The sequence below is a fragment of the Canis lupus genome, chromosome 30, assembly GCF_011100685.1.
Source record: "Canis lupus familiaris isolate Mischka breed German Shepherd chromosome 30, alternate assembly UU_Cfam_GSD_1.0, whole genome shotgun sequence".
NCBI classification, from domain to species: Eukaryota; Metazoa; Chordata; class Mammalia; order Carnivora; family Canidae; genus Canis; species Canis lupus.
This window is the reverse complement of record NC_049251.1, coordinates 30,144,755-30,161,187: the sequence shown is the minus strand read 5'-3', so window position 1 is coordinate 30,161,187 and position 16,433 is coordinate 30,144,755. Positions and strand designations below refer to the sequence as shown.

The following is a 16,433-nucleotide window of genomic DNA, read 5'->3' as shown; positions in this document are numbered from 1 at the left end:
AGTTAACCTCTCTGTGGCGCCGTTTTCTCACCTGTGAAATGTGCATATACTCCTGCGGTCGTGGGATGGATGTAAGAACTCACCCCATGAGCTGCCTGCTTCATAGGAGGCACATGGGAGCCAATACTTTATTCTTCATTTAAAGGTGATTTTACTACCGTTGCCAGCAAGAACAAACTGCCTGACTCTATTCCCAGCCCCCAGCTTTCTCCCTCACCCCAGCTTTCTCCCTCACTGGGATTCAGTTAGGAAGCACTCCAGGGAAATCTACCAGGGAGTGGAATTATTGGAGCCAGAGTGCAACGTGGTTTATTTTAACTCCTTCCTCGGAGGGCCTGGGGATTCTCATAAGCTGCAGAGTAGGGGCTGAAGCTGGGTTGGCCTGTGAGACCCTCTGCCATCCCCCTGGAGGGCTCCGGGTCCGGGGAGGGCGTGGGGGAGGGGGTATATGCATTTCGTGACCCAGTGGGAACATGTGCATTGACTCACCTCTTAAGGTCTGTGCCCCTGGATGACCCCAAGGAAGGATAGGCTATAGGGCGTCTGGCTGGCTCAGTAGGTGGGGTATGCGACTCTTGATCTCCCGGTTGTAAGTTCAAGCCACATGTTGGGTATAGAGATTACTCAAAATAAAATCCTTTTTTTTTTTTTTTTTTTAAGAGAGAGGGAGGGATGGGGGAGGGGCAAAGGGAGAGAGAAAATCTTAAGCAGGCTCCACCCTGGGCTGGGTCTCATGACCCTGAGATCATGACCTGAGCTGAAATCAAGAGTGGGACATTTAACCAACTAAGCCACCCAGGCACCCCAAAAAGAAAATCTTAAAAAAAAAAAAAAAAAAAAGATGGGCTAGATACAAGGAGGGGAGGTGATTGGGGGACCCACCCCTCGCTCCCCTCAGACAGATGCCCTCAGTCCCTGCGCTTCACTTCCTGGTCTCAGGCCCCTTGGAGAATTGGAGCAAAGATCTATGGGATCTTTGAGCAGGACTTCTCAAATTCTGCTGTGCCCATGAAATACCTGGGGAACCTGATAAAATTCATATGGTGATTCAATAGATCTAGGCTAAGGCCTGGGGTTCTGCATGTCTGACAAGAGCCCAAGTGACTCAGTGGTTGAGCATCTCTGTCTTTGGCTCAGGTTGTGATCCCGGAGTTCTAGGATCAAGTCCCGTGTCGGGTTCCCTGTGAGGAGCCTGCTTCTCCCTCTACCTGTGTCTCTGCCTCTCTCTCTCTGTCTCTCATGAATAAATAAATAAAATATTTTTTAAAAAGATTTTATTTATTATAGAGAGAAAGAATGAGCAATGGGGAGGAGCAGTGGGAGAGAGAGAAGCAGGCTACTTGCTGAGTGGGGAGCCCAATGTGGGGCTTGATCCCAGGACCTGAGCTGAAGGCAGACACTTAACGGACTGAGCCACCCAGGCATTCCGAGTTAATAATCCTCTTGAGCCTTTATGCCCTCATCTGAAAAAAATGATCATAATTTCATCAGCCTATCAGGACTGCTGTAGGATTAAATGAGGTGATTGATATGAAACACCTGGCACAGGGCTTGGTTGTGAGGGTGGACTGCAGAAGCAAATATACCCCCACTGGATGGACTTGGGCAAGTCACTTAACCTCTCGAGTCTTTATTTTATAAATATATATAATATATATTCCTTATCTTTTTAAATTCCAATGCAAGTCATTTATACATTTTTTAAGTTTACTTATTTATCTTCTAGTAATCCCCGTATCCAGTGTGGGGCTCGAGCTCATGACCTTGAGATCAAGAGTTGCATGCTCCAACTGGCTGAGCCAGCCAGGTGCCCCTTTAACCTCTCAGAGTCTTTAAAATGGGAAAACTACTTCTTACCAACAAACAATGCTATAAGGATTACCTGTGATAGTCTGGGTAAAGAACTTAGCCCAGTGCAGGGCACCTAGAAGGTGTTCCTTAAATAGTAACATTATTATTCTGAGAAATGTGCAGTTCTAAGCTCCTCTAGTTATGGTGATTCCAGAAAGGCCCCTGGTGAGCCCAGACTCCCAGAAAGAGGCTGTGGGGTATGGCAAGAGGGAGAAAGTTCAAGTCTAGTCTGCTGCCTCCACCTCAATGAGTCACCTATTTCTTAGGCCCTCAGGTACTCACTTCTAAAGTCCAATTCATTCTTAACCCATCTGAGGGAAAGTAATTTAATCAGTTACTCTGGAACCCACTTTCAATAGCAAGATCCATGGTTGTGTGAATCTGGGATCAAGGTCTGGGCATAGATCTGTGGAACCAGGTTGGAGGGGGGTTGAAGGGGGTTGGCAGGAGAACCATGGGCTGGGGTACAGTTTGTGGCGGGGTGGGGGTGGCTCAGTGTATTTATGGGACCCCAGAGTGTTTTGGGGTAGGGCAGTGGGCTGTGGAGGGAAGTGGTTCCTAGTGCAGTGGCTGGTAACCCCAGAGGCCTATGTCACCTGCAGGTTGTACACTGAGGCCTAGTACATGGAGCCCAAGCTTTTCTCTTCTTGAAAGGCAGCTCAGCTGAGCTAGCCCTGAGGAAGTCTCCCCACTGTCTCTCTCGCACACACACATCTATCTACCCAGTGGAGCAGGAGGCAGGTGTTGCAGTGGAAATATCGCTGGTGTGATGAGTGGCTGGCACTGCCGAGGCCCGCTGCCCTGCCAGGCAGCTCACCCGTACGTATGCCAGAGTCAGGTGCAGGTGGGTGAAGGTCAGGCAATACCCCACACTGACACTCCTGAGCAGCTGTGAGGTGTGATGGAAGGGCCCTTGCCAGGACACCAGGGGTCCCATGTGGCTCTGGGCAAGTCACTCGCCCTCTCTAGAGTTTGCTTTTCTCATTGTAAAACTGGGTGTTTGGATGTTTGGACTCCGGTTCTTTTCTGCTCTCAGGTGTGAAGGCCTGCTTGCCATCCAGCTGGTCCTCGGGACGTGCTTGCCTTTGCTGGGCCTTTCCCCAGTCTCTCCTCGCCCCTGTTTGTCCCTTAGCCGGTCCCTCCCCGAAGACCACTTAAGGGACAGTAACTTCTCCTGCCCCTTCCTAAGGCGGGGAGTGTTTGCGGTCTGCGGCATTCAGGATCAGCCTCGTCTCAGCGACGGCCGCTTACATTGTTAAGTAACTGTTTTGTGGCTGGCTGTTCCATCTGTCTCCTCAACTAGATTTTAAGCTCCTAAAGGGCTTCTCTTTTGTATTTCTCACATCCTTTGCCTGTGGAACTTGGTAAAAACTAAATGAACATGTGGCCCTCCGGGTGCAGAACTGGGTCTCTCTTGTTTCTCTTGCTGCACTTCTCTGCTCTCGGTGTGTGTGTGTGTGTGTGTGTGTGTGCGTGCGTGTGTGTGTGTGTGTGTGTGTTTCTCCTGGCTTTGTAATTGATAGCATAGCTCAAAGGAACAGAAGCTTGGGAGCAAGGCGGATTGGCAGGGGAATATAACACACTCAGGGCACGATCATGGGGTGGCGGCTGCTGCGTGTTTATCTCCAGAGAACTAAGACTCTTCCTCGCCAGATGGGGTGTGAAGCAGAGACCAAACTGCTTGGTACCCTTCATGCTGGGGTCTCTGGGTCTCCTGCCTCGGACTTTATTCCCTGGCTGGCTGAGGCCCCGTCCCTAACTGCACTGGCCCCAGCCGAGGGGGGAGGGCCCCACTCAGTCCCACCCGCAGGACTTGAATGTGGAAGTCGAATGCTTCTGGTTCCCACACCTTGGCTCCGCTGTCGCAGGCAGCCAGCTGGCCCCTTGAACACAATGTGCAAATCTCCTCTGTTCCTGTTCCCGGCATTGTCCGTGGCCGGGCGCCTTGGCTGGGAATGTGGGCCCGTGAATAGGAGAGGCATTTGCAGCCTGCAAATGAAACAGGCCCCCAGCCCCCCTTAACCCCCTGTCCCCTCCCCACCCCCAGGGAGAAAGGACTTTTTCACTCCTGGCTTTCTTGTATTGCCTTTCCCTCTCCTCTCCAGAGTCCCTGCTGGCGAGTGTGTGTGTGTGTGTGTGTGTGTGTGTGTGTGTGTGTGTGTGTGTAAGAGAGAGAGAGAGACTTTTCACAGCAGCTCGAAGGCTGTTCTACACAGCCTTCAAAAAAGTAGAATGGAACAGAAGGGCACCCAGGATGGAAAACCAAACAGCTCACTGCTGTCTTTGTTTAAACTGGACCAAGTGATTCCAAAAATGTATGTCTTGTACAAATAATCTACGGCACCCTAGATCCTGTGGCCATAGCCTTGTTGCAACAAGGAATGTAGAGGCCGGTAGTGTATGTGTGTTGCCCCGTAGACCTGTGTGGCTAGCATACAGGTGTGTGCCTGAAGGATGTGCATGGGGCCCAGGATGGGGCTCCATCTCTTCTCCAAGGGCTTCCCTTGGGCACTGTGGCCAGACTGGAAGGCTGGAGTGGACAGAACAGGTGCAGGGCAAGAGGCAGTGGTGGATGATTTTTAGGTCCTGCAAGGACTGATACTTAATACTTGCCCAGCCAGCTGAAGTGAGAGAAGAGGGAGCCAAGCCCTAGGTCATTGGTGGGGGGTGGGGGCTTACCTCTTGGGCATGTGGTCATGGCCTTGGCACCTCAGGAGTCTATACCATGTTCTTATTTATTTATTAAGTGGTGGTCAGCAATCTGACTGCAATCCAAGCCCGCTGGCCCGTGCCGCTCCATACCCCCCACAAAGGACCACTCTGATTTCTGAGCTTGCTCTCACTTCCCCCAAATTTGTTCACCGTGCTCCAAAAAATGCTAACTATTTGTGACTGCCCTCAAGTATAAGGGAAGAAGAGACGACAGACTGGAGTGGTCCCTCCTTCTCAAGGAGGGGTGCCTGGACACGTGCTCTTGGGACCAGTAAAAGTGGAAAGGCAGGAGTTGAGCAAATGCCTGAAGAGAGGCAAGCAGGAGGACCTCCTGGCCAGACCTCAGACCCTGGGGAGATGGAGGGAGGGGGTGTATGGGGTTGCTACCAGCCAGCCACTTGATTCAGGCACAGGCAGGAAACCATGATGCACAAGGCTCACATCCCAGCTTCTCCCACCCACTTTTCTCTACCTCATCTCTGGATCTTGGTTCCTTTGACACTGTCCAACAAACTGGCCTCCACCTCTGCCTTCTTGTGAGGCCACACTTTAGGGTCTTTGTCTTTATGGCCCTCAGCCCTTGTTTCTCCTGCCCTGCCCGGGCCTTTCTCCAGCTCCTCTCTCTGTTGTTCTGTCCTTCCTCCTAACTGTTTCTCCAATTGTGGCAACTCCTATGTCCACCATCCTCTGCTGTGCTGGAAGAGAGATCCCTCTGTTTGAGGAGCAAAAGTAGGTGAGCTCAGGCATGGGCACAGAGCAAAGAGATGAGGAGAGGGGAGAGACTGAGAGAAAGATGACCTCCCCATGGGAGTGGTCCATGGCCTCCCCAGCAACCTGGAGCCCCCTGGGGGGAGACCTTTCATGGGAGGAATCTGAGAACACTGGCCCCTGCTTGGGGCCTGTCTCTGAGCCCGGACACTGACCATGGTGGGTGGTGGGGGCAGCCCCAGGCCGCTCTCTGGAATGCTGGTGTTGGGTTGCAGTACAGATGCGAGCAGTGATAATGGGCAGGAACTGGACTTTCTGGTCTGGCTGCTGCCCCAAGGCCATTGGAATGTGAGGGGGGACCAGCAAGAGGCTCCAGGGCCTTAGGGTGGGCAGACGGAGACCAGACCACCTAAATGGAGAGGAGGGGCAGACCACCGTGAGAGAGAACCAAATCCTAGCCTTTTCACTGAATGAAAAGCAAAAGACCCTCATATCCCAGCCTGGCTAAGACCTTGGAGGGCTTCCCAGCCTCCAGCAGGACCACAGGCAACCAGAGCAGTGGGATAGTCTTTGGAGCTTCTCATCTGGTCCAAGCTTCTCATTTTGCGGACTTGAAAACTGAGTCCCTGAGTAGGTAACCTGCCCAAGGACATGGCTAGTTCTTCAGCCTTAGCAGGTAAGAGAGCCTCTTGGGTGTGTCACACCTCTCACCTGCCCTGGTGCCTCTCTGGCTGGGGAAGGGAGGGATCTTTTTATGTTCCCCACACCAAGGGGAAGCTGGTACACATGGACATAAATTTCTGCTTCTCTTAGCTGCCCCAGGCTTTCTCTGTGGTTGTAGTTGTGGATGTGAGTGTTAGCCAGCATACCTTGAGTGTGGGCTCCTGACATCCAAGGAGTTTCCAAAGCTCATTGGATGCTGAGCCTGGTGATTTGAGGGCCACCTACATGCTGGCACTTGAAGTGAACTAACTAGTCGAAGTCTTCCTAGTAATATGGGGCTGCACTGTCCTAAGCCCTTTATGTGTTAATTTACTTAATTCCCACAACATTTCCATTAATAAGTATCACTAGTTCTATTTTACAGATGAGTAAACAGAAGTCCAGAATGGTTAATTAACTTGCCCAAGGGCACACAGTGTAAGTAGAGAAGGTGGGTTTATACCCAGGTCTTCCTGACCCATACATAGTTCAATGGCCTGAGGATCCTTAGAAGGGGTTAGAGTCCCTTGGGAACATAACCAGAATTAATGCCTCAGAAATAGAGATGGGTACCTGAGCACATACAGGGTGGAGATGAGGAGTGTCTGGAGCAGAGCCTTGAACCCTGGCCAAAGTGGGAGCCACTTCCAGCTGGGCCAGGTTGGGCTCCATGCCCCCGGCCCCCAGCTGCTGCTGGAGGCCCACGATGTGGAGGGCCATTTAGGCTGGGAGGTTCTGCAGAGAGATTTGTCCTACCCTGAGTGCAGGGTACAGGTTCCTGGCAGGAAAGGAAGTTGGATGGGTGCTGCGGCTGCTGCTGCTGCTGGTGGAGGTAGGTGGGAGTTGTTTCTTCCTAAGGAGGAAAGACAAGTTCCCCTCCCCCGTGGGGCCCCCTCGGCTCCCTTTCTCTTTCTTGTTTCCGCATAATGACGCTGATTGCTCCACATCTGTCATAATTACTCTTTGTTTGAAAATTCAGAACAAATCACAGGAGAGGAACTGGTGTGGCTAGAGAAGGATCCTTCTCCCCAGGGGTCCTGTGGGTGGGGGGAGGAGGAGGAGGAGAAGAGAAGAGGCATAATCAGCCTACAGGAGCCAGGCTGCTGATTGTCCTTGTGCTGTCCCCTTGCCTGGGCAAGGTGGCCTAAGGCCTCATGGGGTTGCGTGCCTCTCCCCGTGCAACCCAAGGCTGCAGTCCCTGCCTGCTGTGGTGGCTAGAAGAATCTGCTCCCACCCCAACCTGGAGGAGGGGTCTACGTTTGGGCCTCTGTCCTCCTGGCCCCACTGAACAATGAGTTGGATGGCAGGCTTCATGAGGCAGGCTTCTTGGTAACCAGAGCAGCACAGCAGGGAGGGGCATGCTGTGTGTGCTAGAAGGGTGCAGGGGGCCTTACTGGCAAGGGGAGTGGATCCAGTGCCTTGGATCAGGGCGGGCATTGGGTCTGGGGTGACAGCCAGAAACAGGGACTAATATTTCTGGGAAGCACAGAACAGATCCTCTTGGGATCCAGCAGCAGCCCTGGGTGCTCAGTGCTTCCTATTAGTCAGTCCCCAGCAACCTGACTTCTGCTGAAAGTCATGCTCCTGCCCCCATGCCCAGCCTGAAGGCTCTTGGTTTAAGGAAGCTCATAACTCCTGGGGCATGTGCTCTTGCCCTGGTCATCCTCACCTGCCTGCCATGGCCATGTTTCCATGTCCCCCCTCCCAACCTAGCCCCTTCTCACCTGGGATTGTGTCTGCAAAGCCTCTGCACAATTTTGTGGGCAGAAATCAAGGACAAGCTGGAATTTATCCCCCCTCTACTTGCTCTTGCCATGGGGTGGTGGTGGGACTACAGACACCCTCAAGGAGCAAGAGCGAGTGAGCAATGAAGGTAGACTTACACTGAGGATTGGCTCTGGGTTCAACCTTGCTTTCTCCCTTAAAGCTGCTGGGCCTCAGTTTGTCTTTGTGGGAAATGTGAGGGAGCACTGACTGCCCTGGCTGGTCTTTGGAGGAGAGAGAATGAGTAGGACCCAGACATTTGTAGGGTTTAAGGTCCTAGCCACCCCCCAACCCCTAGCCACCAATGGAGGCCCCCTTTACTGGGGCTTTAGTGTCAGCAGGGCAGGAAGCTGGAGGGAGGGGGAGACCTGAAGACAGGGCCCCACACGAGGTGCCTGGTTTGGACTGCCTTGGAGTAGACACCTGCAGCCCCACCACTACTAGATGAGGGCCATGAAAGGTGCGTGGATTGACACAGATGCCATCATGCTTACTTCTGTGCCTTCCCCGGATCCCACCTCTAGCTTTTACAATGTAAAAGCTCAACTCACTCTTGTGTGACTTTGGATTCAGCAGTTCGCCTTGGCCTCAGTTTCCTCATAGGTGGAAGGTAGTGTGAAAAGCACCAGATTTTTAACAAAGATTTTGTTTATTCATGAGAGACACACACAGAGAGGCAGAGAGACACAGGAAGAGGGAGAAGCAGGCTCCCTGTGGGGAGCTCAACGGGGAGCTTGATCCCAGGACCCCGGGATCACAACCTGAGCCCCCCGGGCAACGAAAAGCACCAGATTTAAAAATTCCTCAAGTCCATGTCACTTCTAAGGTTCAAGACATTGACTGGATTTTGTCTTGCACAGCGTCCCTCCTCCCAACCCTTCCCCTCCGAGCCTCTCTCCAGGCCCTCTCCAGCTCTCCAGCATCTCTCTTTTCTCTTCTTTCTCTCTCTGGCTCTCCTGGCGCTCTGGGCTCGGCCTCCTCCTTTTTTTTAAATGTCAGGATCAAAGTTTGGCTAGAAAAGCTGGTCGTGGTCATCCTCACCGTTTTTTGCACCCCACCCCCCAGGCCCCAAGTCCCGGGCCTGTGTGTGGGGGGGTCCCGTGGCATTCCCAAGAACCCCCGCCACCAGCTCCCCCAGAAACCCGGCTCCCGAGCGCGGTGTCAGGAGGGACGAGCCCCCCCCTCCCCCAGGCCCCGAGCGAGGCGCTGGCGGGCTGCAGAATCAATGTGCATTCAATTAACCCCGCGCCGCGCAGTCGCTGGCTGCCGAGGCCGGTGCTGGATGCTTGGTGCCTGGTGCTGCTGTGGGACTGAGCGAGGACCCGTGTGCAAGTGTGTGAGTGTACGTAGTCTGTGAGTGCGCGGGGGTTCCTGGACTCCGACCAGCCTCGGCGGCACTACCCGCCCCGGGTTGCGCTGGCCAGGGTGGGAAGGGACCAACCCTGAGCCTGAAACTGCTCTGGGGAACTAAGATGGAGCAGGAGAGCAGAGGGCTGGAGGTCCCCTCTCCTCCTCCTCCGCATTAGTTTGGGGTGCAGGCCAGGGATTTCTGATGCAGGGCTTAGAGCTAGGCCATAGTCTGTGGGCAAATCTTTAAACAGGCTAGCTCTAGGAGGAAAGGAAGCAGAGAGGGTCCCAGAGAGGGTGCCTTAAGGGGAGGGCAGACTTGAACACCACCGGGATGAGTGCTTGGCACCCTGACTGTGTTGGGGGTGTTCTCACCCCAGGGCAGACAGGAATGGAGAGTCGGGGAGCGATCCAGGTGTTGCTCATTCACCCTGACCCCACTTTCCCCTGTTCCTCAGCTTCCTACCCATGTTTCTCATATCACTGATGCTGAAACAGCCCCAGAGGAGAGGGCCTTGCCCGCCCCCGCCCCCGAGTCCTGGGTGTCCAGAGCTGGGACAGAAGGGGTCTGATGTTCTTTCCAACATGCTGATTGGCAAAATGGGATTCGGGCTCTAACTCAGAGCCACGATCTTAGGGAATTGAAATCCAGTCTTTGGCTGGTGACAAACAATTCTTGGACCTTTTTCTGCCATCTTCACATCCGGTATGTTGTTTCCTCACCGCCCTTTTGGTTATTGTTTTGTCCCTCACATCCTGGCTTATCTGGAACGTCCCCCTCTTTCTGCAATAATTCCTTTCAGCCTAATTTTTGAGGTCTCTTAAAATGGTATTTCAAACCTCAAGCACCTTAGAGAAGCCCTAATTTAGTCTCCCTGGCAGATTGGATTAGAATATTCTTGATTCCATTATGTCAGATCACCAGTAATATCAGAGAATGAGCCTCACGATTGAGCCTATTTGGTATTCCTGCCCTCTTGTGTTTCTGGTTTTGCTTCTCAAATCAGTCATTTTCCCATCAAACTGTGACAAAAATCAAGATCATTGCAGGCAAGCTGGTAAGTGTAACGTTGATGGGATCAAGGCTTTCCTGAAATGAAACGATGTAGTTTTTATTACGTCAATTAAAGAAGCATTCATGGGGCTGTATGCCCAGCTTTGTTTTGGGGGCGAATTCAGAGGCAAGACCCTTTCTGGGACAATGAGTATATAGCTTGTCCCTCCCACTGGTCTGCAAACTCTTTGAGGGGAGGGACCAGCTCCTCTGTACATCCTCAGTGCTGGGCACAGTGCTTGGCCTGGAGTTGGTGCCCGATGAGGATGAAAGAATGGGGAGCCGATCCTGCCTGCTGGGGGTCACTTTCCCTCTGGGGCTCAACAGCCTGGATTGGAGAAAGGCAGATATATTTATGTCGGAGATTCATCCTCAAGGGCCTACAGGTGTGGTTTTATCTATGCCATCCTCAGATAGCTTCCAGTTCCTACTGTCAGGAGCAGACAGTGGGCATTTCTGCATCTAACTGTATCCTGTGTCTCCCATCCCAGCCTCTTCTGGTCTTAAAAAGCACCCCTCTCTCCCTATTGTGTTCCTTTCCTTGAAAGATCCTGTTTCCAAGGTCCCACCACTAGCCACCTCAGGGAAGGGAGGGATTTGGCTGAGCCACCAGTGATACTCCTTAGTATTGGAAGGGGCTTGGCCTGGCAAATTCAGACCCTGGTCTTGCCATCACAGGAGAGGTGGCTACCAGTACTATCATCACAGGGTGGGACACCCTCCCAGGCAAGCTGGAGAAAGTCCCAGAATGCCACACCAGTGGCCTTACCTCCAAAAGAGCTAACAGGCTAGGCCAGTTTCCATGCATCCCTTTGCCTTCCAGGTTCCTGTGATCCCCTTTGGAAGAACATTCCCTGCACGTACATGCCAACATTCCTGTTATCTAAAAAATCATAACCATGATAACAAAGCCTCCCGTGAATATTCACATGTTGCTGTGGGAATGGATAAGGAGGAAAAAAGCACACTATCATTATTATACTCATTATCTTTCTATCAGAATTCTCACCCATGGAGCACTTTTTAAATTTGCTTATGGTGTTCAGTTTGGGGAAAGGAGAGAGATGAAGAGAAATAGGCTTCTTTTAAAAGCACTTTTTTAGTTAAAAGTATGAAGTCTCTAGTTTGGGCCTGGAGGATCCTCTTGGTTTTTGAATAGTGGTGGATCATTTTCCAAAGTATAATTTATCTGGGGATTAGACATTCAGGTACTCAGACTGAAATCCGGGCAAATGATAAAGGCACACATATAGTAATAATTATATTTGTAGTTTCTGTTTGGTCATTTTAGTCTTTTAAAATGAAGCTAGTGGCCTACATAGCATTAGAATGATCTTTGATGTGCTACTACCTACTTTTTTTTCTTTCTTTCAAGTTTTTAATTCCACTTAATTAACTGCTACTATCTTTTGTTCCTTGGATAAATCCTTTTTTTCTCTAGATCAGGGGACTTTAAGCATCACTTTTTTTTTTTTTTTTTTTTTAAGATTTTAGTTATTTATTCATGAGAGAGAGAGAGGAGCAGGCTCCATGCAGGGAGCCTGATATGGGACTTGATCCCGGGACTCCAGGATCACGCCACTCCCTAGGCCGAAGGCAGGTGCTAAACCGGTGAGCCACCCAGGGATCCCCTTAAGCATCATTCTTGAGAGTCCCTGGGTCCTTAGAGTCCCTTTCAAGTAGAGGGGGCACAGGGGCTGGAGATGGGGAAAGAGGGAAGCCAAATTTGTGGGGCTTCAGGTCTCCCACATTTACCCCATCCACAGCAGCTCTGCTTTATCTTTGTGTTTTGTTGTTCTCTAAACCAATTAACTAGGCAGATTGGCCTAAGCAGGGAGTAGTTCAACAGCAGCAGGTGCTTTGATGCGCCTAGCAAGCTTGAGGTTCTAGAGCCTTGGGGTGTGTGTGTGTGTGTGTGTGTGTGTGTATAACCCTAAGATAAAGATTTAGGAGAATTATAAAGAAAAACATTATGACCACATCTGAAGGTAAGACCAGGGTTTAGATTAAAGCTTGTTTCAGGATTGAGTCAGAAAAACAATGAGTTATACCTAGAATTTCCTCTCAGAAAAAGCATGCTTTTTCTGTATCACTGTTAATAGCTACTGCTGGTTACCCTTAAATATGGTTGGTTCGTCAGACAAGGCACAATTGTGGCTCAACAAGTGTTTTCCATTTTTTAATTTTATTCTCAAATAAGTAGATGAATGGGTAGGTAGATGGCTGGTCCTGTTTAAGAGTCTGGCTATGGGCTGCCTATAATGGGTTTATAATCTAGTTGTGGTCACTCAGACATTAGAAAAGACTGTAGCCTTGGGGCACTGGAATGGCTCAGTTGGTTAAGCATCTGCTTTGGGCTCAGGTCTTGATCCTAGGACGCTGGGTCCTGGGTCCTCTCCCTCTGCCTGATGCTCCTCCTGTTTGTGCACACATGCTCTCTCTCCCAGGGAGGGAGGGAGGAAGGAAGGAAGGAAGGAAGGAAGCAAGCCTCAGAAAGAGCTCTACAATAGGCAGTCAGTGATGCTAAGTAAGGGCTACTGATTCAGCCCAACAGCCTACTGTTGATCAGAGCAACAGACCAGACCCTTTTATCATTTGATCAGCCTGATAGGGCATTGGAACATACGTATAACATTCTTCCTTTAGGCAGAAAGGGTCAATCGGAAGGGATTAGGAAGTGTGTGCTTCCAGGGAAAGGATATGTAGAATGGAGGGATATTAAAGCAGCTCAATTCTCAAATCAACAAATCTCAAAGAGCATCTGTCCTGTACCTACCTGCCTCTGAGCTAAGGGCTCAGGGATAGAAAGGTAAGACACGCTTCCTGATATTGAAGGATGTACTCTCCTGCTCCCTCCCCTCTAAAAAGCAAACAAACCAAAAACCCCAACAAAACAACAACAAAAACACCCCACCTTATTTGGTGGTGATAGCAAAGAGCAGGCAGCCTGATAGAGCCCACAGACTGTTGAATGCATAAATAGCGTGCTCATCAGCTTGTCCATCTGCACAGTGATTTCCTTTAGTTGTGCTTCCTTAGCTGAGCGCTCCTGCATCCTTCTGCGTAAAAGGTGGGGGGAGACCGCCTGGGGCAAGTCGGATTTCTGCTGCGGAGCAGGTTCCCCGCTCGGCCCGGCGCTCTCCTCGGATGGGGACGGTGGCCTCGCTGCTCGGGGCGCCCCTCTGACAGCCGCAGCCCCGGCCCCGCATCTCCCTCTGCGTCCCCGAGGAGGAGCCGCGCAGCTCGCCCGCCTTCCCCTTCTTCCCGGAGTCCTGCCTCGGGCCTGCCGTCCCCGCGGCCCCCCAACTTCCCGGGCCCGGGGTGCTGGCACGCGGCTGGGCGCCCGGGGCCCAAGCTGCGGCTCCCCGCCAGGGGTCTCACGTGTCCCTCTCGGCGTCTAACGGGGGGGAGCCCCGTGCGCGCCCCGAAGACCCCGCGGGGGGAGAAGGCAGGCGGGGAGGGGCGCGGGGAGGGCGCGCGCGGCTTCCTCAGTTTCCCCGGGCCGCGGCGGCCGGGCCCCGCGGGGCTGGGGGCGGGGCGGGGGCGGGGGCGGGGGAGCGGCGGGAAATGGTGCCTCGCTCGCCCCAGCGACATCAAACCCTCGTTTGGCGTGTGAGGACAATGGCTGTCTTATTTTCTCCATTCGCCGCGCACAATGCCGGATTCTCTCATTCACCCGCGGCGGTGCGAGCGAGGTAATTAGCCCGCGCCATTCAGCGCGGACACTGGCGCTATGCGGGGGGGCCGGGGCGCCCGCCCCGCGGGGATTAGCGGCGGCCCGGGGTGTGCAGCTGCGGCCACTTCAAAGGGGCCCGGCCGCCCGGCCGGCGGTGGGAACCGGCGCGGCCTCCCTCGGAGCCGCCCGGCCCGGACCCCGCGCCCCGGACCCCGCGCCCCGCGCCCCGGACCCCGCGCCCCGCGGCCGCCGTCGCTCCCCGTCACGCCGCCGCTTTCCTCACGGCCTCGAGGGCTTCTTTCTTTCTAGTCCCGGGAGTCAGAGGGCGGGGGGGGGGGGGGGGGGCGAGGGGGATGGGAGCTTGACACCAAGCGCTGACCTCCGCGGAGGGAGCAGATGGTCCCACTTACCCGCCGCCGCGAGAGCGCCTCTCGGGGCCCCAGGCTCGCGGCGCTGACCCCGGCCCCGGCCCCGAGGACCGAGCCTCGAGGCTGCGCGGTGCCGCCGCCCGGACCGGCGGGGCGGGGGGGGGGGGGGTGCGGGCGGGGCTGAGACTCTGCCCCCGTGGGACGCCGCAGCCTTACGCGGATCACATTCTCGAGAACCTGCCAGACCAAGGGTTCCCGATCCTGGCTGTGCATTTGAGACGCCCTGCTGAGCTTTAATGGAGATCCAGATTCCTGAGCACGCCGCCGGGACCGAGGGCTGTGAATCTCTGCCAGGGGAGTCCAGAGATCTGCGTTGTTGCCCAGCATCCTAAATTATTCTGCTCCGCAGCCAAGTGTGAGAACGGTGACCCAGTCTAACTGCTTCATTTTCATCGCACAAGTTAGGTAGAAGAGTAACTTGCCCAAGAACAGACACTGAATTACGGTGGGGTAGGGGCTTGCGTGGAAGATGGAAGAAAGGATGACGGGCAAGGATTTCCCCCCACCCCAACCCATTTGATCCTTAAAGTCAGCATTCAGGCAACAGTGCCTGAGGAATTCTTATTTACCTAGTATTTGTTCCAGGTGCTCCAGGTAGAAAGGCAAAGTAGGCTGTTCCCTGCCAGTAAGGGACTCCTAGGCTACTAGGTAGATTGACGTGTGAACAATAGACTGTAATACAGATAAGGATAAGGAGAGAGGCACAATTCATCCTGCCTCCTTTGGGAGACGGGGAGGATGGATGTGCAACTAGAGAAAGGAGCAGAATGTTCCAGGAAAGGCAAACTTGTCTCACATGGTCAGAGTGCAAACCACATGAAAGCAGAATTAGCTGGGTTTTGAGGCTAGAAAGATAGAACAGGATTTGATAATGAAGACCTCAAATGGCATCCCAAGGCATTTGTGCCTTGATTCAAGGCAATGGAGAACCACCAAAGGTGTTTAATGATCATATTGGGTGGTTGGGAAGATAATTATGGCTCTGGGATGGGGGAAGAAAAGGGAGGGAGGACTGCAGGTGCGAAGGCTGGAGAGGGGAGGCTCTTACAGGAACAGCTGAAAGTGCTAAGAGCCTAAGCAAAGGCAGTGGAATGCAAAAGAGACAATACACCAGGATTTAGTGACCAGTTAGTTGTGGGAGATAGGGAGAAGGATGGGGCAGTGAGCCCTTGGTTTGTTTATAGCTTGGGCAGCTGGTGCATGATGCACCCTATTAATAAGAGAGGGAAAAGTTAGGAGTGGGTGTGGTGACTCCTTTGAATTTATGGGAAAGCTTTTCAAACCCCTAAGAAAGATGATTCCTAGGGCTTTGGGAGACCTCTGACAACTAGAGGGCAGTAGTGGGGTTCCACAAAGAAGTATATTTCCAAGAATCGGCCCCATAGCAACCAAGAAACTCTGTGATCCTCCTATGGAATGTACTCCACAACTCTTCCCAGACAGTTAAGGCTTCTTCAGGAATATTGTTGGGGTGGGGGGTCTACAGGCCTTAATCTGTTGTGGTTTGGTGTTGAGCCATCAGAGATTCTGTAGAGCCATGAAACATAAAAAAAAAAAAAGCAGCAGATCAAGGTTTGAGAATAGGAGAGGGTCCTTTCATGGATGCAGAGGAGACCACTTTACCCAGTTATCCTAGAATCTTAATGTTGATAAGGGCCTTAGGGATTATTTTGTCTATCCTGCCCCACTCCCACTTTACAAATGTGAAGAACTAAGATCGCAATTGAAAGGCCACATAGAGGCCTGACAGAGGCAGGCATGAGCCCAGGTCACCTGTCCCATTACCTGACCCCTGCCATATGAGTCTCCACAAATCCTAATATGTGACTCTGGAAATTAGGGAGAAGTATCTGTTTTTGTTGAGTTGTCCTCATGGTCATGTGAAAGCAATTTACTTAATAGCTCCAGCCTGGGCCACCTAACCAGACGCCCTTCCGGGAGGTGAGAGAGATCCGGTGTCTTGACCAGAACGACGGGAAGTTAAGGATGTTGTGGGCCTGGGCAGGTTTACACAAGGAAGATTGGTGACCCTGACATGGGCAGAGACGTGCAGTCTGTGGCGAGGGGCTCTGCTGGGCCTGGACATTCTCAAGTCTAAGAGAGGGATTCCCCAGTCAGCCCCCAGCCCCTGACCCCGTGCCCCTGGCTGACGCACTTAGAAGCAAATGGCCTCAAAGGCTGAAGCTGGGTG

At 52.7% G+C, this 16,433-nt stretch overlaps 1 protein-coding gene and 1 long non-coding RNA gene across 2 annotated transcripts in view; one reads left to right on the top strand and one right to left on the bottom strand.

Moving 5' to 3' along the window:
- The window catches only part of IGDCC3 (immunoglobulin superfamily DCC subclass member 3), a 40,817-nt gene that overhangs the window by 5,229 nt on the left and 19,155 nt on the right, over positions 1-16,433 (top strand). The window lies entirely within an intron of this gene.
- Positions 10,176-14,288, bottom strand: LOC102151136. Its single transcript, XR_005381787.1, has 4 exons — positions 14,225-14,288; positions 13,053-13,197; positions 10,908-11,021; positions 10,176-10,466 (listed from the first exon to the last, which is right to left on the bottom strand). It is a non-coding gene; the product is annotated as an uncharacterized LOC102151136 (long non-coding RNA).